Genomic DNA, 25973 nt, shown 5'->3' on the forward strand with positions numbered 1-25973 from the left:
GCCTGCATGCTGCAACTTAGACCTGGTGCAGCCAAATGAATATTAAAAAAATAAATAAATAAGTGGAATTTCCCTAGGTAGTCCAATGGCAAAGAATCCACCTGCCAACGTGGGGGGCACAGGCTGGATTCCTGGTTGGGGAACTAAGATTCCACATGCGACTGGGCAGCTAAGCCCATACACCACAAGTACTGAGCCCATGTGCCCAGAGCCTGTCCTCTGCAAGGAGAGAAGCCACCGCAGTGAGAGGCCCACACACTGCAACGAAGGGCAGCATCCGCTCAGCACAACTAGAGAAGCGGCGACAGAGCAGTGAAGACCCGACACAGCCCTCCCGCCCGGACAATAACATAAAAATACAAAACCTACAAAACAACATATTTACCAAAAGAATCTTAAAAAAAAATACAGTCAACGATGCATGGCAACAGTGGAAATACTGGCTAACATTTATTTATTTGCCGTTCTCCATCGGCCTGGCACTGTGCTAAGCACTAACACGTATGCTTTTTGTCAATCTTTATGACAATCTTGTGAAGGAATACAGTTATTTCCATTTTACCGATGAGGAAATTCTGTTGAGAGGACGAATCACTTGCTCAAGGATACACAACATGCCAACACTGCAATGTGAGCCGTGGATCACCCAAGGCAGAATCTGAACGCTTACCTGGTATACTGCACCTCCCGACGCTTCGGGGACAAGCTAGGCACAGTCCTGCTCTCCAGTTCCAGGTACCAAACTCTGCAGTAGTTTCCTATTGATGCTGTATGTAACAAGTTAACAGAAACCGAGTTATACACAGACTCCAAACAACACAAATTAAGTATCTTATACTTCTGGGGGGTCCGAGTTCCCTGTGGGTCTTAACGGGCTAGAATGAAGATGTGGGCAGGGCAGGGTGGCATTCTTTCTGGAGGCTCTGGGAGTGGATCCCTTTTCTCATCTCTAGTCTCTCTAGGCTGCCTATGTTCCTCTACTTGTGGCTCCTTCCTCCATCTTCAAAGCCAGCAACTTTTTTTGGCCGTTGGTTTTCCAGTAATCTCTCTAGGATGGCCACTTTGGCTCTAAATTTAAAAAGTTCTAAAACTTTGCAACCCTATGGTTTTTTTTTTAAATTGAGGTCACCCGAGGACCATGGATGGAGGAGCCTGGTGGGCTGCAGCCCATGGAGTCTCTGGGAGTTGGATACGACTGAGTGACTTCACTTTCACTTTTCACTTTCACGCATTGGAGAAGGAAATGGCAACCCACTCCAGTGCTCTTGTCTGGAGAATCCCAGGGACGGGGGAGCCTGGTGAGCTGCCATCTATGGGGTCGAACAGAGTCGGACATGACTGAAGCGACTTACCAGCAGCAGCAGAGGACCAGAATGGGCCAAAGCTACCAAAATGTTCTCAACCCTTATTAAAAAGGCAGAAGTGTCTTGACACACGCTACAACATGGATGGACCTTGAAAACATCATGCTAAATGAAAGGCCACATATGGTATGATTCTGTTTATATAAAATCTCCAGAGTAGGCAAATCTAGAGAGACAGAAAGTAGAGACATGATTGCCAAGGGTTGGAGAAGTTGAGGGGAAATAGTAAGGGACAAGTAGGTACAGGGTTTCTTTATGGAGTGATGAAAATATTCTGAAGTTAGTGGTGATGGTTGCACAACTGTGAATAGACCACTGAACTGTATACTATAAAAGGATGAATTTTGTGGTATTGCAATAGGAAAAAACAAATCTGACTCCATATTGGATGTTTCTTTTACTTTAATCTTTGTATTCTATTGCTTTCGCTGCAAGTTAATCACCAAAGGCATGTTGTCTGTAAGCTTAAATTATACATAATGAATGGCCCATCTCTGGGAACCCTGCCACCCAGGTAATGAGTGTGAAGCTAAAATATCATTGTTCAACTTCTGACCAGGCCCACCTGTGAAGAGTGGCAGGAAGGAAGAAATCAACACATCGCCTACAGTCTAACTGGAACCAGGACTTTACCCCCTCCCCTCTTAGAAGCCTGAATGCTAACACAGAGAAGATGGTTCTTTGGGATATTTATCCACCATCTTCTTGGTCCCTGGTGGCTCAGATGGTAAAGCGTCTGCCTGCAGTGCAGGAGACCCAGGTTCAATCCCTGGGTTGGGAAGATCCCCTGGAGAAGGAAATGGCAACCCACTCCAGTACTCTTGCCTGGAAAATTCCATGGACTGAGGAGCCTGGGGGGCTACAGTCCATGGGGTCGCAAAGGGTCGGACACAATTTAGCGACTTCACTTCTTGGTCTACTGGCTTCCCAAATGAAAATAAAGTCGCTATTCCTTGCCCCAACAACCCCTCTCTCCATTTACTGATGAGCAGTGTAAGCTCATTTGTGAGTTACATCTCAATTAAAATAAATAAATTTATATAAAATTTAAGAAAAACGTGGTAAGTGTAAAAGGTGTTCTTGGGACACAAGGTCTCTTAGTCAAATCTGGGCTTTGGGAAAGGCTCTCCAGAGGATGCAATGGAAGATGAATGAATGAATGAAGTCACTCAGTCGTGTCCAACTCTTTGTGACCCCGTGGACTGTAGCCACCAGGCTCCTCCGTCCATGGGATTCTCCAGGCAAGAATACTGGAGTGGGTTGCCATTTCCTTCTCCAGGGGATCTTCCCAACCCAGGGATCGAACCCGGGTCTCCCACATTGCAGGCAGATGCTTTAACCTCTGAGTTACCAGGGAAGCCCTGGTAGGAAGATGAGTTAGTGTCAAATGAAGGAAGACAGAAAGAGCATTCAGGCAGAGGGAGCATGGCGGTGTGAATAAGTATGACCTGTTGATGAGCCTTGTTAGATGAATGGACAGACAAGTGAATGAATGAATAGTGGAGGGAGGGTGGATAGACGGTAGATGAATGGAGGTGGGTCAGTGGATGCAGTGGCAACATAGGCATGCATAACCTGATTATCTGATCTTATCCAACAGTTATCTCAGCCTTTACCGCTTACTCCCTTGATGTTTGGGTCAGGAATTTAGGGAATGTCAAAGATGAAGGACACAGTATGCCCCCTGGGGAGTCTGCAGTCCTGAGTGCAGAGTTGTAGAGCCACATTACTCTTGCTGCTAGGGGACTTCCCAGGAGAGCCACCAATGGTTACATTTAGGGGACAGACAGAAGGAGGAACTAGCGAAGAAGGTGGAATCAGAGAGCCAGGCAGGAACCAGCCTGGGGCAGCCTCACCAATCAGCTCTGCAGGGAAAAAGAAGCCATGGAACAGGACACCCTCAAGGTGGCATGTCGTCTGGGGAGGGCCCTAGCATCAGACTTAGGAGACCTGCATCCTTGTCCCCTTTCTGCATTTGAATCCCTGTATGACTACAGGCTGGACACTAACTCTCTCTGGACTCCACTTCCTTGTCTGTTTGATAACAAACTCACCACTTCACTGCAAAAAGGAGGAGAAAAAGTGGAAGCAGTGACAGATTTTATTTTCTCAGGCTCCAAAATCACCACGGACAGTGACTGCAGCCATGAAATTAAAAGACACTTGCTCCTTGGAAGAAAAGCTATGACAAATCTAGATAATGTATAGGAGAGACATCACTTTGCCCACAAAGGTCCATATAGTTAAAGCTATGATTTTTCAGGTAGTCATGTATGGATGTGAGAGTTGGACCATAAAGAAGGCTGAGCACTGAAGAATTGATGCTGTTGAATTGTGATGTTTGAGAAGACTCTTGAGAGTCCCTTGGACTGCAAGGATATCTGGCCCATCAGTCCAAAAGGAAATCAACCTTGAATATTCATTGGAAGGACTGATGTTGAAGCTCCAGTATTTTCATCACCTGATGCAAAGAGCTGATTTATAAGAAAAGACCCTGATGCTGGGAAAAACTGAAGGCAGGAGGAGAAGAAGGTGGCAGAGGATGAGATAGCATCACCGACTCAATAAACTTGAATTTGAGCAAACTTGGGGAGTCAGTGGAGGATGGAGGAGCCTGGCGTGGTGCAGTCCACGGGGTTGCAAAGAGTCAGATACGACCGAGCGACAGAACAATACATGAATGATGATGAAAGTGAGCTTGAAATTTTCAAAGGCCCTTCGGTGAAACGGAGTTGTTGGGGTTTTGAGACTCAGGAAAGCAAGGGCAGAAACATCATTTCAAATCAGTGCCAGGCAGTGTGGTACAGAGGAAAGAGCATAACCCGTGGCCTTGGATGGTTCTGGACTCTCATCCAGCCTCACCCCTTACTAGACTCAACGTCTTGGGCTAGTGCCTTAACTTTCCAAGCCTAACTTCCCTCATTTGCACAACAAGGTTATTAATGCTTATCTCAGAGTTGTTGGGAAGACTTAAGTAAACTGAAAACTGTATGGACAGCACTCGACATCTATCAGTTTTTAAAAATGTTAGTTCCCATCCCCTGATTTCCTCTCTCTCTGCTTAGTGCACATATTTTAGGCCTTAATTTTCACCCTGTTCCCTCTTCCTCTGGGAAGACCCAGCACCAGGGTTGAGCCCCAGCAGCCATGAGTATTACCTAACCCTGGTCCCTTGGTCATAGTTGATTGGACTCTGCTGGGTGCCTGAATCAGCAAGTGACACATTTGAGAGTCAAGTTCGCTTGAGGAAACAAAGAACGGAAAGAAGGAAGTTTCCTTCATGTCTTGACTTCATTTGATCAGCTTCTCACCAAGGCTGTGGGTACCTCTCTAGACTTATCTCTGAGGCTGAAGGCCTGATGTCACCACATCACAGGTCTTCCCTGTGGTCTGCCCCTGACACAGACCCCTCTGAAGAAGAGAGGGTTCAGGGGCAGACAAGAGGAAAGACCCTGCTGAGATGTGCTGACCTTGGCCAGGAATGGCCTCCTCCAGCTGGGCCAGAGATTCATGGGTAGGGGTGTGAGGCAGCCTTAAGGACTAGCGGTGACTCAGGGGGTCCCTGAGGGTTCCTGATAAGGAGGCTCAGGACAACAACAAAGACCAGAATCTAAGCCTCCTGACTCCATTTTGTGCAGACAGGCCCTTGAGGGTCCAGTGCTGCTCTGGTGCCGGGCCACGGGGCGCCATCTGCCAAAGCTGGTCTGCTCTAGAGCTCCCCCCAAGCTGACTCCCCCATCTCAGCCATCATGCTCCCTGCTTCACCCCTCCAGCGCCTCTCTCTTAGCTTCACCCCATCTCCTGATTGCTGCCGCCACCACTTCTTATTCATTCTTGGCTTTCAATCTCTGTTCTCTTACTGTGTCTCTTGGCTTCTGGCCTTGCAAAATCAGAGCTCTGCCTCTCTCCAGAGGCTGCCTCTCAAACCCCTAGAGGGAAGCGCGTTGGCTCCTTTGGTCACTGTTATCTGTGTTCAGTATGTGGGGCTCAGCCAGGCTCCTCCCCAGGCCACTGGCCCACCTGTGGGTTGGCTGCCTTTGTGTTGGGTACACACCTTAACCCAGTGTGCAGGGGTGGGTCAGCCAGGCAGCTTCATTCTAGAAGGGGCCTGGGCCTGGCAGCTCTCAGAGCATGCTACATCTTTCTCTAACATACCTGGGGAAGGAGCAAATGAGATTGTGGGGGTGACTATGCTTTGAAAAGTATAATGGGCCTGCTGGCACAGAATATCTACTCTTCACCACGTTAACAAGGCCATCATGTGCTGCTCCTAGGGAACTTTTGCTTCCCTAGGACTTGTGGCCAAGGGCAGTGGGTACCAATGGCCCTGGTCTGTGATTTCCAAACCCCTCTCCAGGGAAGTTGCTGGGACAGCCATCCCCCCTCCACCTTCCCCCACTAGTGCTGCTTCTTCGAGAATCCTCCTTACCTGCTTCTCTGCTGCAGCTCCAGTCTCTTCTGGGCTCTCCCGACAAGGTGCACAGAGCCCCACGCCGCCCGAGCGCTCCCAGGTGCTTGCACTTTAGCACTTCTTCCACAGGGACCTCAGAACATTCCCAACAGCTGGGGAAGCAGGGCCCTCTCCTTTTCAGCCTTGCCACGGGGAGTAGGGGGAGGAGGCTCGGCCCTTCACTACCTTCTAGCTCACATGATCTAGCCTGTTGAAGAGAACGCCTCTTCCTCTGTCAAGGTCCCAAATTCCAGAGAAAGGACCAAGGCTGGTTCAGCTGGGGTCAGAGGTCCGTACCTGTGTAACCAGCTACAGCCAAAGGCCATGTTGGAACCATCCCCACAGCCAGGCAGTGGGTGACAGTGGACGGGGCCATCCAGGACCAAGCCTTCACCCCGAGGAGCCGGCACATGTCACAGTCCTATGCTACCAGATCTCTGATCTCTCCCTGGCACGTGAGCCAGTGACCCACACTGGCATCGGTCACCTGGACTCTGCTTCCTTGTGGAGCTTCCTACACCCACCTCCGGCCTCGGAGGTAGACTTTCTTCTCTCCCCCTTTTTCCTTTAACTGTTATTCTTTACACCTCAGGGCTGGACTCTCAGCCCCCTATTCCCTTCACTTGTTTTGGACTCCAAGGGACGAGGGGTGGGCAGGGTGGCCAGCTGATCAGATGGGTGACCCTGACATCTTGGAGTTCCCAGGCTGCTCTGCAGCTTAGGCCCCCTTCTCCTACCTCTAGATATGTTCTTTTCTTCTTCTTTGCTAATAGCTATCCTGAGATAATAATTCACATACAATATAATTCACCACCTGTTTAAAGTGTACAATTCAATGTTTTGTTGCATATTTTGTGTTCACAATTATGAAACCATCACTCCAATTTGCAACATCCCCCACCAAATCCCCAATAGCATCATTCACTCTTTTTTTTTTTTGCACCAATTCCTCCCCCCGCAGCTATAGACAATCCCCAATCTACATTTTGTCTGCATATATTTTTCTATGCACGACATTTCATAAATGGAATCATACAACATATGGTCTTTTGTGACTGGCTTCTTTCTTTTTATATTTTTTATTTTTATTTATTTATTTGACTGTTTTTTAGTTGTTGCATGCAAGATTTTCGATCTTCATTGCAGCATGTGAACTCTTGGTTGCAGCCTGTGGGATATAGTCCCCTGACCAGGAATAGAACCCAGGTCCCCTGTGTTGGGACCGCCAGGGAAGTCCCTTGGCTTCTTTCACTTAAGATTTTCAAGGTTCAATCACATTGTAGCAGATATCAGTCCTTTATTTCCTCTTATGATGGAATAATATCCCACTGTATGGACAAACCACATTTTTATTTATCCATTCATCAGCTGGCAGATAGTTGAGTTGTTTCTTCTTTTGGGCCATTATGAACAATGCTGCTGTGAAAATTCATGTAAAAGTTTCTACATGAACACATTTTCATTTCTTCCGGGTATACAGCTAGGAGTAGAATGACTGGGTCATACAGAAGCTCTATGTTCAACTTTTTGACGACCTGCCAGGCTGTTTTCCAAAGTGAGTGCACTATTTTGCTTTTCCATCAGCGGTGTGTGAGGGCTCCAAGTTCCCCACATCCTCGCCAAGACTTGCAACTACTTGTCTTCTTGACTGCAGGATTGAGAAGTTCTTACTGTCCATCCTTGAAGGACTTGCTCAGAGGCCAGCTCTTCTATGATCCCCTCCTCTCTCCCTGACTTCTCTCCTTGGACTCCCTGCCTCCTTATGATTCCATGTAACGGGACATTTATAAAACTCCAGTGATGCCAAGGGAAGGCCTCCTGCTGGGGCTAGAGTCAGAACCAGTCCCCTCTGGCTCATGTGTGATTTGAATGGAGATTAGTGAAAGCCCAAGCGAAACCAGCCCTCCAGAAGCTGCTGTCACAGGTGAAAGCTTCCATTAGAACTGTTCCTTTAGGACAAGGGGCTGGCCCTGAGCTTACTCAGGGCTCCATTGATTTGTAAAACAGAAACTCACTTAACTCCATACAGAGACTTGTCAGGGGGCGGAGCAGTATTTGGCATTCAGTCTCCATTATTCTGAAAACAGTACTTGGATTTTTTTTTTTTAAGTCCACTCTTCACCCTCCCTTAGTCTATTTGGTTTAGGCGGGCCTGGACCCAGCCAGAGGTAATGGCCCCTGTTTGGCCAATCACAATAATGGTTTAGAGTCATGTGACCAAATCTGGGCCAATACTAATCAGTCCTGGGACCTTTTCTAGATGAGCTAATGAGTCAGCAGAAACACTGATCTGCAAAGGGGAAAAGAAGGAGATATGCAGAGAAAAAGCAGGAATGGGAAATTGTGTGGCTTCAGGGAGAGAGGTCAGGAGCGAGAGATGTGGAGTCAGAGGCAGCCTTTTCATTCCTATGGTTTCTGGCTGTGCTTTCTGCAATGGATTCCATGACATTCCTCCTTGTTTTATTATACACCCCATTTTTAGTTGAAATTCTTCACTAGTCAAGATTCATTCACTCTTGTATTGATTTAATTTTGTATCAAATTAGCTTAAACAAGAAAAGGGAGATCTCTGGCCACACAACATCGGAAAACTCAAGGGATGAATCTAGGTATGGCAGAATTTAGAACCTCAAATGACATCACTGAGAAGTAGTCTCTTTCTCTGTCTTGCCCTCCTCGTTAGGTAGGGTTTCTCAAGAGGTAGACAAGACGGCCCCAGAAAACTCCAGGCTGTATAGAGACCCCTGAAGACAGTGACTCCTTCCCAGTAGTTCAGTAAGGTTGGAGACAGTTCCCATTAGGCCCCAGATCTGCCGCTGCTGTTAGTGCTGTTTGTACATGCCTTGGTGGTGTGTGCGTGCTCAGTCGTGTTGGATTCTTGGTGACCCCATGAACCGTTGCCCACCAGCCTCCTCTGCCCATGGAATTCCCCAGGCAAGAATACTGGAGTGGGTTGCCATTTCCTCCTCTGGGGGATCTTCCCGACTCAGGGATTGAACCAGCATCTCCCGCATTGGGAGGCAGATTCTTTACCACTGAGCCACCTGGGAAGCCCTTAGTGCTGTTTACTTTCTGCCTAATGGGGACAGGGGAGGGGAGGAGGAGAGAAAGGAAGAAAGGCATAGGATTTGTTTAGTACCTATCGGCTTGGGGGTCACTGTTCAGCCCCTTTACCTGTGATGGAGCCCATTCACAACCTTGGCTGACTGCCAGTAAAGGAGGGCCAATCGTGTTCAAAGAACACTCCTTCTGTGCCTGAGACTTCCTGGACTTGAATATGCAAAGATGGGCAAGATTTGGGACAGGGCCTGAGAAGGCTGAATTGTTCTGTCTAGGAAAGTAGGAAAATTTGGAGGGGGCTAATGATAATAATAATAATAGCTAACATTATTAACACTCTGCTAAGGGCTTCCCATGGATTGCTTTATGAAATCCTCACCACCAATCCTGTTATCTTCAGCTTTTATTATCCTCAGAGAAAGATGAAACTGATGTTCAGAGAGGTTAGGTAACTCTCATATTACCACATAGCTGATGAGATGCAAAGCCAGGCTCACAGAGTCAGGCCATATGGGAGCAGAGCTCTTGCATTTAACCACTGGACTATTTTGAGTCTCAAGGAAGAGAGGTGTGAAAAAGAAGATGAAGAAGAGAGCCAGGATTATTGTACAACACAGGGAATATAGCCAATATTTTATAACAACTAAAAATGAAGTATAACCTTTAAAAACTGTGAATCACTATATTATACACCTGTAACTTATATAATATTGTACATTGACCATGTCGTTGCTGTTTAACAGCAAAGTCATGTCAAACCCTTTTGTGACCTGATGGACTGTAGCCCGCCAAGCTCCTCCAGCCATGGGATTCATCAGGCAAGAATACTGGAGTGGGTTGCCATTTCCTTCTGCAGGGGATCTTCCCGACCCAGGGATTGAACCCATGTCTCCTGCATTGGCAGGCGAATCCTTTACCACTGAGCCACCAGGGACGCCCACATTGACTATGCTTCAGTTAAAAAAAAAAATATTAAAAGGAAAAGAAAAGAGCCAGGCTGGGGAACTGTGTGAGATAAAGGGGTCCAAGAAAACTTCTCAGGGGTGAAACTTTAAAGAACAGGACTGTCCAATGTCTGTTTGAAGTTTTTATTGTCGCACTTGAAACCTTTCCTCTGACTTCCTGAAACCTCCCTTTGCCTGCCTTCCACACAAATACCTCTGCGGTGGGTTTCTGGTGGAAATAGCAGAAGGCGACGGCCACATTCCACGTCTCAGTCAGGGCGCTGTGAAAACAAAACAGCAGACCTGGGTCAGAGGCCCGATCCAGACACTAAACGAATTTAGCAGAAGTCGCTGCTCTGAGGCAGAAGGGAGGGAGAAAACGTAAACCAGAGAGCTCCAAAGCATAAGCGGTATCTTTGCATTCCCACAGGGTGTGGAATATGGCTTTAACTGATATTTTTGAAATCATAAAGGATGGGGGGACCCCAGCTGATACATGGGTTATGTACAGAGGGCAAACTGAAGCTGAGAGACACCCCAGTTCCCCATTCACCTCCCCATGCCCCAAGCCTTGGGCTGGCTGGGTTTTGAAGATCGACTCCAGTTTACACAGGGCATGGAGAGGGCCAGTGACTTAGGTGAGAAAGGGACCAGGGAGGGACTTGGGTTCCTTGGGTCCGAGTGTCTGAGCCGGAGCATAAGCCTTCTTGTGGGAACTGACATGGATGAACTTAGGGGGAGTGGGCTGGCTTCGCTACCTCGGTGGGGAGGGTCCCGGGTCTGGCATGTGGCTGTCTGCAAATGGGCCTCAACTGGCTCCTGCTGTAAGCTGAGGAGACAGGGCGGCAGCGAGCCAGGCTGAACTTGGCCAGGGACTCCGGTGAGAGACTCAGACCTGCCTGGTAAACTCTGATGAGGGGAAAGTCTGGAATGCTGGGCCCTGAGGGGGAGGGGACATGGGGGGCTGTCTCAGAGGCGGCCCTGAGAGGCAGCCAGAGCCGGAGGAGGGGCACAGGAAGCAGGGAGGTAAACTTGACCCGCTGCCCACCTGGGCAGACTCAAGGCTGTTCGGTTTCCCAGAGCAGCTGAGAGATGCGTCTTGTCAGTTGCCAGAGGGGCCAGAGCCCGGCCAGAATCTGGCTGCTGCCTGGCTCTCAGGCGAGTTCCCGCAGCTTTTCCTCCCTCTCCTGAACATTCCATTGGCTCCTCCGAGGCTCCCTTCCCGTCTTCTCCCATCCTGCTTTTCCTCCGAGGCTGCAGCGTCCCTTCTATCTGATGATGCCCAGATGTCCACCTCCTGAGAGTCCCCAACTTCGTACCCATCCCTGTCCCCACATTGCCACAGATCCCTCAGCCTCAGAGACCCCGATCCACACTCCCCTCTGCAGCCCTAGGCCTCGGGAGCAAGACTCCCTTCCGCAGCCCTTTCTCTCCTTACCTCCCCTGACCCCCAGGAGAGAGCTAGACCTTGAGGTCAGGTCCCCGACTAGCCCTGTTTACCAGTGGGTGGGCTCTGGGGAATCTGATCCCGCCCGTGCCTGTGTCTCCGACATTGAAGCCCTCCTCTTCCTGTGCCTGGCTCTCTGTCTGTTGTCTTCCCACCCTGGCTGCAGAGGTGGTTGGCTAAGTGCGGCCTGAGCTCTCTGCTGCTAGCTGCTTCCTCTCTGGAAAGTCATCCCCGTGATGCTGCTTCAGGCCTATCCCACCTGGCTCAGCGAAGGTGATGGGATTCTGAGATTTGGCCTCGGCCTTGGAGGAGAGGTCTCCTTGGTCCTTAAACCAACCTGGGTTGGGGGGTGGGCTCGCCATTGATTTGAGGGTGTTACAGGCACCAGCCAAGAACACGGTGACCTGCATTTCCTGAGATAGGCCACCCACAGACCGTGCAGGGAGGGGTGAGTGGAGAGACAGGTGTCCTGCTTCCTAGGTCCCACTGCCTGATCCATTCAATAAAGCCTCATTCCGGCCTGATTTCTAACCATCTTTCCCCTTCAAAGCAGACTCTTTTTTGTGTTCCCCTCATAGACGGTTTATTAAGGACTTTCAGGTCCCTGGGTTACAATTATGGCACAGCTTTATTTTTCAATAACAGCGACCAGCTGGGCTCTGCAAACCCCTCCACCAGTGGGGAGTTATGCACCTTTGATAGTATTTGGTCCAGTTTCAAACATTCAGACAGCTTTTGATTATGAAAGCAATTTTTCTCTCGTTAAGGTCTGGTCATTTCAAAACTTCAGGCTCAAATTTGATCCCAAACTTTCTTCTTCCTCCACAAGGTAAGCTAACCTGGGAGCTCTGGGGGCTGGAGGTATGAGTGCAGGGTCTGTCACACACAGACACACAGAAACACACACAGACACACACACACACACCCTTCCTCCGTGTGATTGTGGGGTCTGTCACACATACACACAAACACCCATTTCTTCTGAATGTGGGGTCTGTTTCACACACACACACACTCATATACACACCCTTCCTCTGGGCTCACCCCCCAGGGTTGGGATCAGGGGAGCAGAAGCAGGGAAATGGCCATCCCTCTAGCAGCACCTGGCCAGGCTGTGGTTCCCCTCCTGCGAGTCATGGCTGTGGTGTCTGCAGGTCTGGAGGTAGTAAGTAGAGGCCCCCAGGTCCCTCTGACCAGGGACCCAATCCCAGGTCTCTCCCGCAGGCACAATTGGTCCCTCCCAGACAAAGCTACACCTTCCAGTGACCCCTCAGCCTCATCCCTCTAGTGCCCTAGACCCCAGCCTCAGGCTAAGGAGGTTCCAGGGAGACCATCACCTCCACCTCCTCCCAACCCCCCACATCCTGTGCTTGCCTTGAACCTCTCTGCCTCCCAGGTACCAGAATCCAAAGAATTCTACCCTGGCATTGTGTTGTTGAGTCCCCCTGTGGTGGCCTTGGGGCAGGTGGCAGTCCATGGCTAAGTCCATACCATTCGGGTAAAGACATGTCAGTCTCCCCTTCTTGCAGTCACCCCCAGAATTTATAGTCAGTACCTGTGGGCTCCCATTTCTCCACGCTGGGGAGAACCACCAGGCATCTGCTCTCCAGCTTTCTCCCTGCAGGTCCCTGAGTGGGGGACAGAGGCATCTTGTGATTGTTAGTTTCCTCAAAAGGCAAGTTTCTCCAGGTTCTGATGCTCTCAGTGGTAAACCCACCAAACCTGTTGGGCCTCTCTCCCACAGGGGCCCAGAGTCTCAGGGTGATCTCTGGACAAAGATTCCTATCAGGACCTCCCGCTGTGCTGTTCCACCTGCCCACACTGGGCCGGGACCCCAGAGACCCCGGAGTCATCCTAACCACCTTTCTCTTCTCACTCCCCCGCGACAAATCTCTCCTAGACCATCAGATCCACCTCTCTGCTCCCTGTTCCGCCTTCAGTTGGGCCCGTCTGTTCTCACCTGGACATGCCCCTCAATGCCTCCTCTGCCCCAGTTCCTTCCACCAATGGCAGTGACCTTCCTGAAACTCCTCAAATGTTAATCTGGTTATATTCCTCCCTCTGCCATTCTCTGCTGGTTCCCTAATGCTAGGGAATATTCCAGCTCCTGCTCCCACATTCTAGGCCTCTCTCAACTTGAGCTCCAGCTTCCTCTCCAGAGAAGTCCACACTTGTTAGCCACTGCTGGCTTCATCTGGTACACAGCCTGACCACTGGTCGTGACCAGCCCCTGGCTCTGTGTTGAGGGCTGTGAGGATGAATCAGGAGGAAGGAGAGTGGTGTGATCAATTAGTGATGCCTGCCATGGGCCCTGGCTAGTAGAGCTGCTGGGTTTTTGCCACCCTGTTCTACCCAGGGATCCAACCTGGGTCTCCTGCATCGAAGGCAGATTCTTTACCATCTGAGCCACCAGGGAAGCCCCAGTTGTTCTAAACTGTCCACCTTTTCGCACCTGGAGGCCACCCTGGACTCTCCATAGCACACTGCCTCCATAAACTCTCCACTTGTCCCCATCCTTCCATGACTTCACACGTGCCATCCCCGCTGCCAAGACTCCCCTCCACTTGTCCTCCACTGTCAAGTCGCCCCTCACTTTTCCATCTTTCTAGACTTAACTGAGGCAACCTTACATCTTTTTTGCCCAGATTTACACTGTAGCCCACCATAACTATTAGCAGGACCTCTTTACTCTCATACAAGCCCCAGTCTGCACTGTGAATTATGTCCACTCACCCTGACTCTAGCACATATGATGCTAGAGGTGCATCCTGTCATTTCTAGGGCCGTCTTGCCAGTACCCAGCCCAGTGTCTGGCACAGAGAGGTATCTTAGACTGGAGTGGAATTAAACTGGCAGGAAGAAAGAGCTGGCAAGGTGAGAGGCGGAGAGAGCTGGTGTTGACTGGCATTGGAGTGGGCCCCTGGGACCCCAGTGGACCAGTCAGTTCCCTGCATTACAGGAAGCTGGGGCTTCCCATCAGCCCCTCAGCTCAGCACCCTGGGGGATGGGCTGAGATACAGAAACTCGAGGTGGGAGACCATAAAAAAACTGACTGAGGGGGCCCAGATCCTGCTAGCCCACCAGTGTCATCGGAAAGTAAGACATCTAAAAATACAGCTGCAGACAAACAGGAAGTGGGCGCAGCCAGGAGGTGGTGAAGACACAGCTCTTGGTCTGCACTGCCTGCCGCCCTGAGGGTGTCCTGGCGGGGGCACTGGCACCCCAGGATCTTCGCTCTGGTAGTGCCCCCTGCTTGGAAGGTTCCTCCTTCCCTGGACTCTTCCCCCTGTGGAACTCCCCTTCTGGAAGTTCTCAGCTTCACTTCAAGAAAGCTGTCTCTGATTATACAGAGTGAAGTAAGCCAGAAAGAAAAACACCAATACAGTATACTAACACATATATATGGAATTTAGGAAGATGGCAATGACGACCCTGTATGCAAGACAGGAAAAAAGACACAGATGTGTATAACGGACTTTTGGACTCAGAGGGAGAGGGAGAGGGTGGGACGATTTGGGAGAATGGGAATTCTAACATGTATACTGTCATGTAAGAATTGAATCGCCAGTCCATGTCTGACGTAGGGTGCAGCTTGCTTGGGGCAGGTGCATGGGGATGACCCAGAGAGATGTTGTGGGGAGGGAGGTGGGAGGAGGGTTCATGTTTGGGAACGCATGTAAGAATTTAAGATTTTAAAATTTAAAAAAAATAAATAAATAAATAAAAATAATTAAAAAAAAATAAAAGATATACCCATGTAAAAAAAAAAAAAAAAAAAGAAATATATTCTGATGCATTTAAAGGTAAAAAAAAAAAAAAGAAAGCTGTCTCTGATCTGTCACCCCTGCCCTCAATCTGGATAGATTAGTTCTGATCTCTCCTCCGCGGCTCTGTCCTTAGATCATTATTTCTGTGATCGTCTGCCTAACCCTGACCAAAGCCCCTCATACAGCCTAGGTCAGAGGCGCCTGGGCTCAGATTCCCAGGCGTGACCTTGCCCTGCATGCTCTGTGCTTCCTCTGTAAAACCTTGCCTGTAAAATGGAGACAGTTCCAGCAGCTGCCTCCCTAGGTGGTTATGTTGGTAGTGTGCTTTGAAGTATGTCACATGTCTAGAATATTCCGTGACACCTTGTAAATCGCCTTATTATCAGCATTCAGTACTATTACTTGAATCCTAAAGGAAATCAACCATGGAATATTCATTGGAAGGACTAATGCTGAAGCTCAGTTCAGTCGCTCAGTCATGTCTGACTCTTTGCGACCCCATGGACTGCAGCATGCCAGGCTTCCCTGTCCATCATCAACTTCCAGAGCTTGCTCAAACTCATGTCCATAGAGTCAGTGATGCCATCCAACCATCTCATTCTCTGTCGCCCCCTTCTCCTCCCTTCAATCTTTCCCAGCATCAGGGTCTTTTCTAAGGAGTCAGTTCTTTGCATCAGGTGGCCAAAGTATTGGAGTACTGGATCTTTAGCAACAGTCCTTCCAATGAATATTCAGGGCTGATTTCCCTTAGGATTGACTGGTTTGATCTTCTTGAAGTTCAGGGGGCTCTCAAGAGTCTTCTCTAAGACCACAGTTCAAAAACATCAATTCTTCGGCACCCAGCTCTCTTTATAGTTCAACTCTCACATCCATACATGATTACTGGAAAAACCATAGCTTTGACTAGACGGACCTTTGTCAGCAAAGTAATGTCTCTGATTTTTAATATACTGTTTAGGTTGGTCACAGCTTTTCTTCCAAGGAGCATGCGTCTTTTAATTTCATGGCTGCAGTCACCATCTGCAGTGATTTGGAGCCCAGAAAAATATAGTCTCTCACTGTTTCCATTGTTTCCCCATCTATTTGCCATGAAGTGATGGGACTGGATGCCATGATCTTCTTTTTCTGAATGTTGAGTTTTAAGTCAACCTTTTCACTTTCCTCTCTCACTTTCATCAAGAGGCTCTTTAGTTCCTCTTCACTTTCTGCCATAAGGGTGGTATCATCTGCATATTTGAAGTTATTGATATTTCTCCTGGCAATCTTGATTCCAGCTTATGCTTCATCCAGCCCGCCATTTTGCATGATATACTCTGCATAGAAGTTAAATAAGCAGGGTGATAATATACAGCCTTGACGTACTCCTTTCCCATTTTGAAACCAGTCCATTGTCCCATGTCCAGTTCTAACTGTTGCTTCATGACCTGCATACAGATTTCTCAAGAGGTAGGTCAGGTGGTCTGGTATTCCAACTCTTGAAGAATTTTCCAAAGTTTGTTATGATCCGCAGAGTCAAAGGCTTTGGCGTAGTCAATAAAACAGAAGTAGATGTTTTTTTGGAACTCTGTTGCTTTGCTTTTTTTGATGATCCAAAGGATGTTGGCAATTTGATCTCTGGTTCCTCTGCCTTTTCTAAATCCAGCTTGAACATCTGGAAGTTCTTGGTACTATAGGGGCCTTGCTTGGAGAATTTTGAGCATTACTTTACTAGTGTATGTGATGAGTTCAATTGTGTGGTAGTTTGAACATCCTTTGGCATTGCCTTTTTTTGGGCTGGGAATGAAAACTGACCTTTCCCAGTCATATGACCACTGCTGAGTTTTCCAAATTTGAAGGCATATTGAGTGCAGCACTTTCACAGCATCATCTTTTAGGATTTGAAATAGCTCAACTCGAATTTCATCACCTCTGCTAGCTTTGTTCATAGTCCCACCTGACTTTGCATTCCAGGATGTCTGGCTCTAGGTGAGTGATCACTCCACTGTGGTTATCTGGGTCATTAAGATCTTTTTTGCACAGTTCTTCTGTGTATTTTTGCCACCTCTTCTTAGTATCTTCTGCTTCTGTTAGGTCCACACCATTTCCGTCCTTTATTGTGCCCATCTTTGCATGAAATGTTCCCTTTTAATCTCTAATTTTCTTGAAGAGATCTCTAGTCTTTCCCATTCTATTGTTTCCTCTATTTCTTTGCATTGATCCCTGGGAAGGTTTTCTTACCCTTCGCTGCTATTCTTTGGAACTCTGCATTCAGATGGGTGTATCTTTCCTTTTCTTCTCTATTTTCTCAGCTATCTATAAGGCCTCCTCAGAAAACCATTTTGCATTTCTTTTCCTTGGGGATGGTCTTGATCACTGCCTCCTGTACAATGTCATGAACCTCCGTCCATAGCTCTTCAGGCACTATGTCTATCAGATCTAATCTCCTGAATCTATTTGTCACTTCCACTATATAATTGTAAGGGATTTGATTTAGGTCATACCTGAATGGTCTAGTGGTTTTCCCTACTTTATTCAATTTAAGTCTGAATTTGGCAATAAGGAGCTCATGATCCGAGCCACAGTCAGCTCCTGGTCTTGTTTTTGCTGACTATATAGAGCTTCTCCATATTCGACTGCAAAGAATATAATCAATCTGATTTTGGCATTGCCCATCAGGTGATGTCTATATGTACAGCTGTCTCTTGTGTTATTGGAAGAGGGTGTTTGCTATGACCAGTGCATTCTCTTGGCAAATCTCTGTTAGCCTTTGCCCTGCTTCTTTTCGTACTCCAAGACCAAACTTGCCTGTTACTCCTGTGAAGAGCGAACTCATTAGAAAAGACCCTGATGCTGGGAAAGCTTGAGGGCAAGAGGAGAATGGGGTGGCAGAGGATGAGATGGTTAGATAGCATCACTGATTCAGCGGATATGAATTTCAGCAAACTCCCAGAGATAGTGAAGGACAGGGAAGCCTGGAGTGCTGCAGTCCATGGAGTTGCAAAGAGTTGGACACAACTGAGTGACTGAACAACAACATCTATTACTGGAGGGCAGGGCTGAATTGATACTCTTGCCTCACCCTGGAGCCCCAGTAAAGCCTTTGACTTGTTTATCAAGTGAACACATTTCTTTTAAATGTACCACTTGGTTCCAAGAAAAAGACTTAAGGCCACGTGACAACATGTGCTATTGAGAGTTTTGCAAATGTTAGAGCAAGCTTAAAACGTTAGTTACTTTTCCTAGGCAGCCCTGGTCTCTCTGCTTGGATAACCATCCCTCCCCATCACGCCTGGTGTGAACTAGCAGGAACCCACTACAGTGGGGCTCTCTCCCTCCCAGAGTGCCTGCCTCTGGTCACAAGAAAAGTCTGTGTCCCAGGGCACTGAACTGAAATGTGCCTCGGGTCACTTCCTGCCGCTGGTCCCGGTTCTGCCCTTCAGGCCTTGGCCTGAGAAAACCTGCAGGAGATTTGAGCACAGGGGACCTGGCAAATCCTGGACCTAAGTGTAGGGTGTGGGGGTGGGGGGGTGGAGTGAGGGCCTGGGGAGGTGCTCCAGGCTGGCTGGCCATCCCTCTTCAGGCTTCTGAAGGCAAGTTGGATGTGTGAGGACGACGGAGCTGTGTTTTAGTTAAACCGTTGCTCTTGCAGGAGTCCCAGGGAGCCTGAATAATTGACAGTGTGGTCAGCAGCTGACCGCTACTTTCAAGCGTGGTGGAAATTGACTGGGTCAACATTTACTGCCCCAGCCCCAGGAGGCCCCGGGGGTCAGAGGTGAGAAACACTGCCACGTCCTGAGTCCTAACCAAGCAGTGGGACCCGAGTCAGGCAGACCCCTCTCTGTGCTCAGCCCCGTCCCTTGGCCACTCTGCTTCTTCTCTTCTGTGGGGCCAGGATCTGCTTTTCATGGCAGGTCGATGGGGAAAGTGTCCACAATCAGAACACGGATATAAACAATGGGCAGGAGGGGTGGGGTGAAGAGTCCGATTTGGGTCTGAGGGGGTTGCTGCACAGTCTGGAGGAGAAGGGGGTTCTGGAGCTGATGGAGCTGGCGCTCCAAGAGGCTGCACCACCAAGTGGTCCGCAAAGCTACAGGAGCTGATGAGGGCGTCCAGGGCAAGTACAGCGCAAGAGGCCTGGAAGGCCACTGACATTTAAGGAATGGGGGTGGGCCTGGGAGAGGAGACCCCAGGGGGACAGCGAAGGAGCCGCCAAGGAGGAGCAGTGTGGGCCAAGGTCAGAGTGTGGAAAGCTGCTCAGAGGTTAGGGAGGATCAGGACTGAAAGGGACCTGTCTTCCGGATCTGGGGGGCTTATCAGGGCCCCCTGTGAGGGCAGTTGTAGGAGTGTTGCTGGGTGGGTGGGAGGAGAACCAGGGCCATGAGTGGAGCCGAAGGGTGCCCACCACATGGGTGATACCCAGATGCACAGGGCCACGAGGGGAGCCAAAGGGCACCCAGACATGGGTGATACCCAGTTGCAGCTCTGGCATCATCAGGAACACAGGATTTAGACCCAGATCAGCCCCGATATGTATGTCCTAAGTTTGTATCTGATATTAATTCTTTCTAAGCCTAGTCCCTGTTGTCTTCACTAACCTCTTCCCCCCACAATCGTCCTCCAGAGAACTCCTATTCACTCTTCAAACCCCACTTCTAATATCTCCTCCCACCCCAGGCAGTTCCTGACGTCTGCCCACATAGAGCTAACCCCTCTCCCCTCTGTGCCTTGGACTCTCTTTCTTCTTTTGCATGTGCGTGGTTGTTCATTCGTTCACTGACAGGTGTTGACTGCATACCTACCATGCACCAGGCACTGTGCGGACCCTGCAGGTTCAGTGGGAACAAGACAAATGGTAGCAAACTCTGTTTCCAACCAGCTGAGGCAAAAAAAAAAAAAAAAAAAGTGGGAAGCTCAAGCAGACAATGGATAACCAGATTGCTACTGGGCAGGGCCGCAGCTGGGCCAGGGGTCAGGATGCTGCCAGCTCCCTCCCCTTCCCCCCCACCCCATTTTACGCCTTTCCTCTTTCTGTGTCTTCAGCTTTCAGCTTCCTTTCCTACTCAAATTGCCTTCCCCCACTTTGTGGAAAACAAAACTACTCTTAACTCATGAGCCCCCACCAGGGAGGCTGTATCTACAGAGTGGAGAGAGCTCACCCCTGGAAGAAGTAAGGACCTACTTCCAGTAAGAACCATGCAGGGAGGATGGGATGGTCCTCAAACCAGATCCTAAGGTGAAGGAGACCTATGTTGTAGATGAAGGAATACCGGTACCAGCAGCCTGGGGGCTACAGTTCAGAGGGTCCTCACCTTCTCGGTGTCCTGGACCCCTCTGGAATCAAGGGAAGAGTGTGGGCCTCTTCTCAGGATAATGGTTTTAGAAGCACAAATGAAAATACATGGGATTACATAGAATACCAATTACGCTAATTCTTGAGGAATTTAACTGTTGAAGGAGTGAAAAGACATTGGAAATTTGCTCTGAAATCTCCTGGAGGGGAGACATGGGAACTCTGGCCTTTCCCTTGAGGGTGGAGGCTGTTAGACCTGCCTGGGGCCTGGAATGGCCCTGAAGGAAGCTGGCAACCAAGGAGATCCTTGGAGGGAGGGGGTCAGTGACCAGGTACAGCAGGCAGGATTCTTGGCAGCCCTGTCAGTGGAGACTGACTCTGGTTAATGTGAAGGAGGCGTTTGGGAAAGTGGCAGATGGGACATACAACTGATGGGGGACTGGAGAAACGGGTTTGACGGGAACTCGGAGAGTGCCCGCCCAGCCAGGATGCCACGCTGGAGTGTGCCACTTGCCAGCTGGTCGCCACGGCTCCTGCTGGCACCTGGAGATGGTGCCATTCTGCGGCAGCCGCCTTTAAAGGCCCACCTGACTCTGGGCCTCTGTGCCACTCCGACAATTCCCAGACCCGGGAGGGTGTGTCCAGACTTCAGGGCTTCCCTGGGGGCTCAGCGGTAAAGAGTCTGCCTGCAGTTCAGGAGACCCGGGTTCAATCCCTGGGTTGGGAAGAGCCCCTGGAGAAGGGAATGGCAACTCATTCTAGTACTCTTGCCTGGAGAATCCCATGGACAGAGGACTCTGGCAGGCTACAGTTCATGGCGTTGCACAGAGTCGGTCACAACTGAAGCCAAGTCAGCAGCAGCAGCAGTCCATATTCCAGCTGCAGAACACATGTCCCGGTCAGCGTCTGCGGTGGCAGGAGTCTGCTCACCATTTGGGGATCCCTCAAATGGATACTGGTTAACCAAAGCAACAAACTGCTGCTACGGCCAGTTCTGAGGGGTGTGCGTGTCTGTGTGTGTGTGTGTGTGTGTGTGTGTGTGTGTGTGTGTGCGCGCGCGTGCGCACGCGCACACGTGTATGAGAACTGAGGTCCTGGAGCTCAGGCCTGGGGTGGTGAGAGGTGACATGTAGCCCTGGGGAGAGAGGCTCTCGCCTCCGTGGAAAAGGAGACACTGCTGGCCTGACCCAGAGAACAGGGCCTTTCAGGAAATGAACCCCTTTCCCCCGTTCCTTCTCTGCAACCTCTTAGAGACAAGGGCTGCTGACTCCTCCTGGAATGAGTTAGCCAGGGCCCTGGGAGTCTCAGACTGATCATGGGTGGGGATGGTCTCTCAAGAGAGAAGTCACAGGCATCCAGTGATCAATGGACAGGGCTCAAAAAGATGAGATCTTGGGGCTAACCCAAGTCCAGTGGTTAAGACTCTGAGTTCCCAATGCAGGGGTCCTGGGATTGATCCCTGGTCAGAGAACTAGATCCCACATGCTGCAGCTGAGGATTGAAGATCCTGCATGCCCCGACTAAGACCCGGTGCAGCCAAATAAATAATAACAAAATAGATGAACTCTCACTCAGAACCTCAAACTAGGGGCATGGGTGACCTGCACTTCCGTTTCAGTACTCTCTGCCCACGCAGCTTTCAGCCTAGACCAGGCCAGCTGTTCACCCATCTGTCTCTTTTTCCTCCGAGGCACACAGCCGGGCTACGCTTCCCGACATTTCTTGCAGTTAAGTATTGAAGGTGACCTTGGATCAACTGATGCAACACGGACAGAAGTGGCCTGATCCACTTCTAGGCCCATGTTATTGTTTAGTCACTAGGTTGTATCCAACCCTGCCAGGCTCCTCTGTCCATGGGATTTCCCAGGCAGGAATACTGGAGTGGGCTGCCATTTCCTTCTCCAGGGGATCTTCCTGACTTAGGGATCAAACCCACATCTCTTGCACTATCAGGCAGATTCTTTATCACTGAGCCACCTGGGAAGCCCAGAAGTTTTTATAAAAATCCATAAAACAGTGCAAGTCTCCAAATTCTTCTCCCAGTTAGCCAAAAGCAGATGATTCTGAGGCTCTCGAGGAGGGTGTAGCCACAAGGAGGAGGGAGCCTGTGTCCCTGAATCACCACGTGGAAGGCCCATTCACCCATCACCCACCACAACATCTGCCCCATGGGCTGGAAAGACAGCTCCTCTGTGCCATGGAGACCAGGGCACAGCTCTCAGTAGTGGGGCTTCACTGACACACTCAGAAGATGACCGCTGAGCCAAGCTGCTCCCCGATCATGGATGAAGCACTGGCCTGTCCTGGGCCTCAGATTCCTCGACTACCAACAAAGACCTACTGCGTAGCCCAGGGAACTCTACCCAATAAATATTCTGTAATAACCTATATGGGAAACGAATCTGAAAAAGAATGAACGTATATATATGTATAACTGAGTCACTTATGCTGTATACCCAAGACAAACAACACTGTAAATCAGCTCTACGCCAGTTAGCAAAGTCACACACACACAAACATTCCTTGACTAGATGAGAGCCTGGGCCAGGTAATCCCTAGGGAGGGACCTTTCCTTCTGGGGCAAGGCAGAATTTTAGCTGCACCGTTGCACGCACACACGCACACACATACACACCTGCACTGTAAGCAGGCCCAGGAATGGGTTCGTGACAGTATTTTTCTCAAGACCCAAATGAGGACAGCATCCTGGAACCTTGTTTCTAACAGACATAAATGAAACAAAACACATGCTTAGAGCAGTAAAATGCGAGGACCAATTCCAGTGATAAAATGCGCTGCTTATCTGTATTTTTATGCCTTCCAGGGTCATAAAAAGAACTACATTCTCATCAGATGGTGTCCACGCACAGACAGCACTGCAGGGAGAGAGGAAGTGGCAGCTTTTGTTCTTATAACCTTGTGATCCTGTGGGACTAAACAGCCATCCTTGTTGGCTGTTTTCTCTGACTCCTCCAGGGCTGGGGGAGGGGGTGGGGTGGGGGGTTGCAGCAGAAAGGGGACAACAGCAGATGCTGTGGAAATGGTTTCTCCCCTGGCCCCTCCTGCTTCTCCCCTTTCTTACGGGGAGAACTGTACCAGTGAGGCTGCGGTCTTGCACTGGTACTTCGTCACAAAGGTCCTTGATGCCAACGACGGCTCACACTTATCTACCAGACTCTGCTTTATGTGTACATAGTACAAACTCATTCCAACCTCCTGATATACTTTCAGCAGGGGGCATTACAGATAGGAACCCTGGGGCACAGAGAAGTTGAGAGCTTGTCCAAGGTCACACAGCCAGCCAGTAAACAAGTTAATGTCTTACCCAGCCAGTTCCGGCTCCACGGCCGCCTCTCTAGGTTGGGAGAAAGATGCTGATCCTTATTACAAAAGCCACAGAAGCAGAGGAAAGGAGAAGGAAAGTGAACAGAGACTCGTTGCTGGGTGGCGGCCCCCATGGGACATCTGGCAATGTCTGGAGACATTCTTGGTTGTCACAAGTGGGAGGATGGATTACTTTCCTCTATCCACCCAGAGGACAGAGGTCATGGCTGCTAAACATCCTACAAGGCCCCAGACTGCCTCCATCTCCAACAAAGAATTATCTGGCCCCCAAATGTCAATAGCAGCTAGGCTGAGAAAACCTGCTCTGAGGTCAGGCAGGCCTGTGACCTCTGCCATCTCCTAGCTGTGCAGCCTGGCTCAACTGGCTCACCCTCTCTGAGCTGCACTGTCTTTAGGAGAACGCTGGGTAGGGTATTAGTGAGGCGAAGCCTGATGCATAGGAAGTGCTCAACAGATGCCGACTCTTGTTGTCTCCACCTTAGCCTTCCCTGCCCTTCCTCATCCTCACCCTCCCCAGGCCCTGTCACGTTTCTTGACCAAGAACCAGAACTGGCCCTCCCCAGTGAGCCTGGGAGACTTAAGGAGCTTATATTCCCCTGCTCACTCCTGGATGTGCCGCCGTCTTCAGTGCCTCTAATTACTTATTTAAAGGCTATCGATTCCTTGGCTGCTGCTCGGAGGCCTCGCGGAATTGCCTGTCTCACAAAGAGCAGAAGCGCCTTGGCCTCACGGCTGCGGCCCCAGCCTAACATAACCAGGCAGGGGGTTATTTGCGCCCGGGATGCTCGTGAAATATTCATGTACTGATTTAAATACCGAGGATGTCAGAGCTGGAAAGAGCCAGAGCGATTGTATCAGCAAGTGCGCCCTGATCCAGTAGGGGATGCGGTTGGGTTTGGTGGGGAGGAAGGCCAGCACATGAGGATTCAAGACAGAAACCTTGGCCTCGGGCTCACTGTGTGACCTTGGGCAGGTCACTTGCCCATCCTGGGGCTTTGATTCCTCAACTGTCATGAGAAAAAGGGGATGGTAAGGCTTAAATGGAGTGGCTATATAAGAATAAACGTAGCACATAGTTGGCCTGAAAGATTTAACTGTGTTTAAAGTCAGCAAGCTTTATAGCTGGTTCATTTTGCTGTGCAGTAGAAGCTAACACAGCAGTGCAAAGCAACTACACTCCAACAAAAATTAATAAAAAATAAGTAAAAAGAGAAAAAGTCAGCGAGCCTGTCTGAGCCTTAATTTCCTCCTCCAGAAATTTCCTGGGGCTTCCCAGGTGTCACTAGTGGTAATAAGCCCACTTGCCAATGCAGGAGATGGAAGAGACACGGATTGAACCCCTGGGTCACAAAGATCCCCTGGAGAAGGGCATGGCAACCCACTCTAGCATTCTTGCCTGGAGAATCCCATGGACGGGGGCGCCTGGTGGACTATAGTCCAAAGTGTTGCAGAGAGTCAGAGATGACTGAAGTGATTTAGCACACACAGAGAAATTTCCTAGGGCTGTTAAAGCTAAATGAGGTGACAGATGTGATTACCTTATACTAGGCAGAGACAAAAGGTTGGCTGATTAATGTCAAGTGTGTTTAACTAACATGTATCAGTGCCCAGGTGCTGTGCTAAGTCCCAGGTACTGTGCTAAGGGCTTAACAGACACTAGCTCTCAGACTCTCCCAGCAGCTACGGTGGAAGGTATTGTTGTCTGAGTTTCACTGTCCTGCTGATAAACTGACTGCTGGGGGTGGGGGGAGCGGAGTCCTGATTTGTAATGTTTGCCAATTTCCCTGATGTAAACAGTCCCGCCAGTGTGACGGGCCAGTGTGATGTCACTGAACAGAGCTGTGATGAGATGTACTCACACTGGATCCCTGATTACAGATGAGGAAACTGAGGCTCGGAGAGGTTGAGAGATTTGGCCAGGGTCACACACCATGATGGGTCAGAACCAGGACAAGGCCACGCATCCTTTCTCACAGTCCAGTGCTCCTCTCAATTAATAAAAAATAAGTAAAAAGTAAAAATACTTAGGGCAGTGTGGGGGCCACCTTGTTCTCCCCTCCTATCCCAAAGCTAGTTCAGGAAGCCAAGAGAACCACCGTTTGTGGAGTACTGGCTCCAAGCTGGGCCCTGTGCCAGGTGATTAGAGATGACACCTTCTTACTGGTTGATCCCAACAGCATGTGAGGAATTCTGATTGCCAATTAATGGAGGAGGGAAACAGGCCTAGATGGGTGCAGTGACTTGCCCAAGGCTGCTAAGCAGGAATGAAGTAGAACTGGGAATTCGAACCCAGGCCTCCAACAATTCTGAAGCCCACGTAACTTCCT

At 49.6% G+C, this 25973-nt stretch overlaps 1 non-coding gene across 1 annotated transcript; it reads left to right on the forward strand.

Moving 5' to 3' along the window:
- On the forward strand, positions 2074-2145 carry TRNAC-GCA. The gene has a single exon. It is a non-coding gene; the product is annotated as a tRNA-Cys (tRNA).

This window comes from Capra hircus, chromosome 11 (genome assembly GCF_001704415.2).
Source record: "Capra hircus breed San Clemente chromosome 11, ASM170441v1, whole genome shotgun sequence".
Classification (NCBI taxonomy): domain Eukaryota; kingdom Metazoa; phylum Chordata; class Mammalia; order Artiodactyla; family Bovidae; genus Capra; species Capra hircus.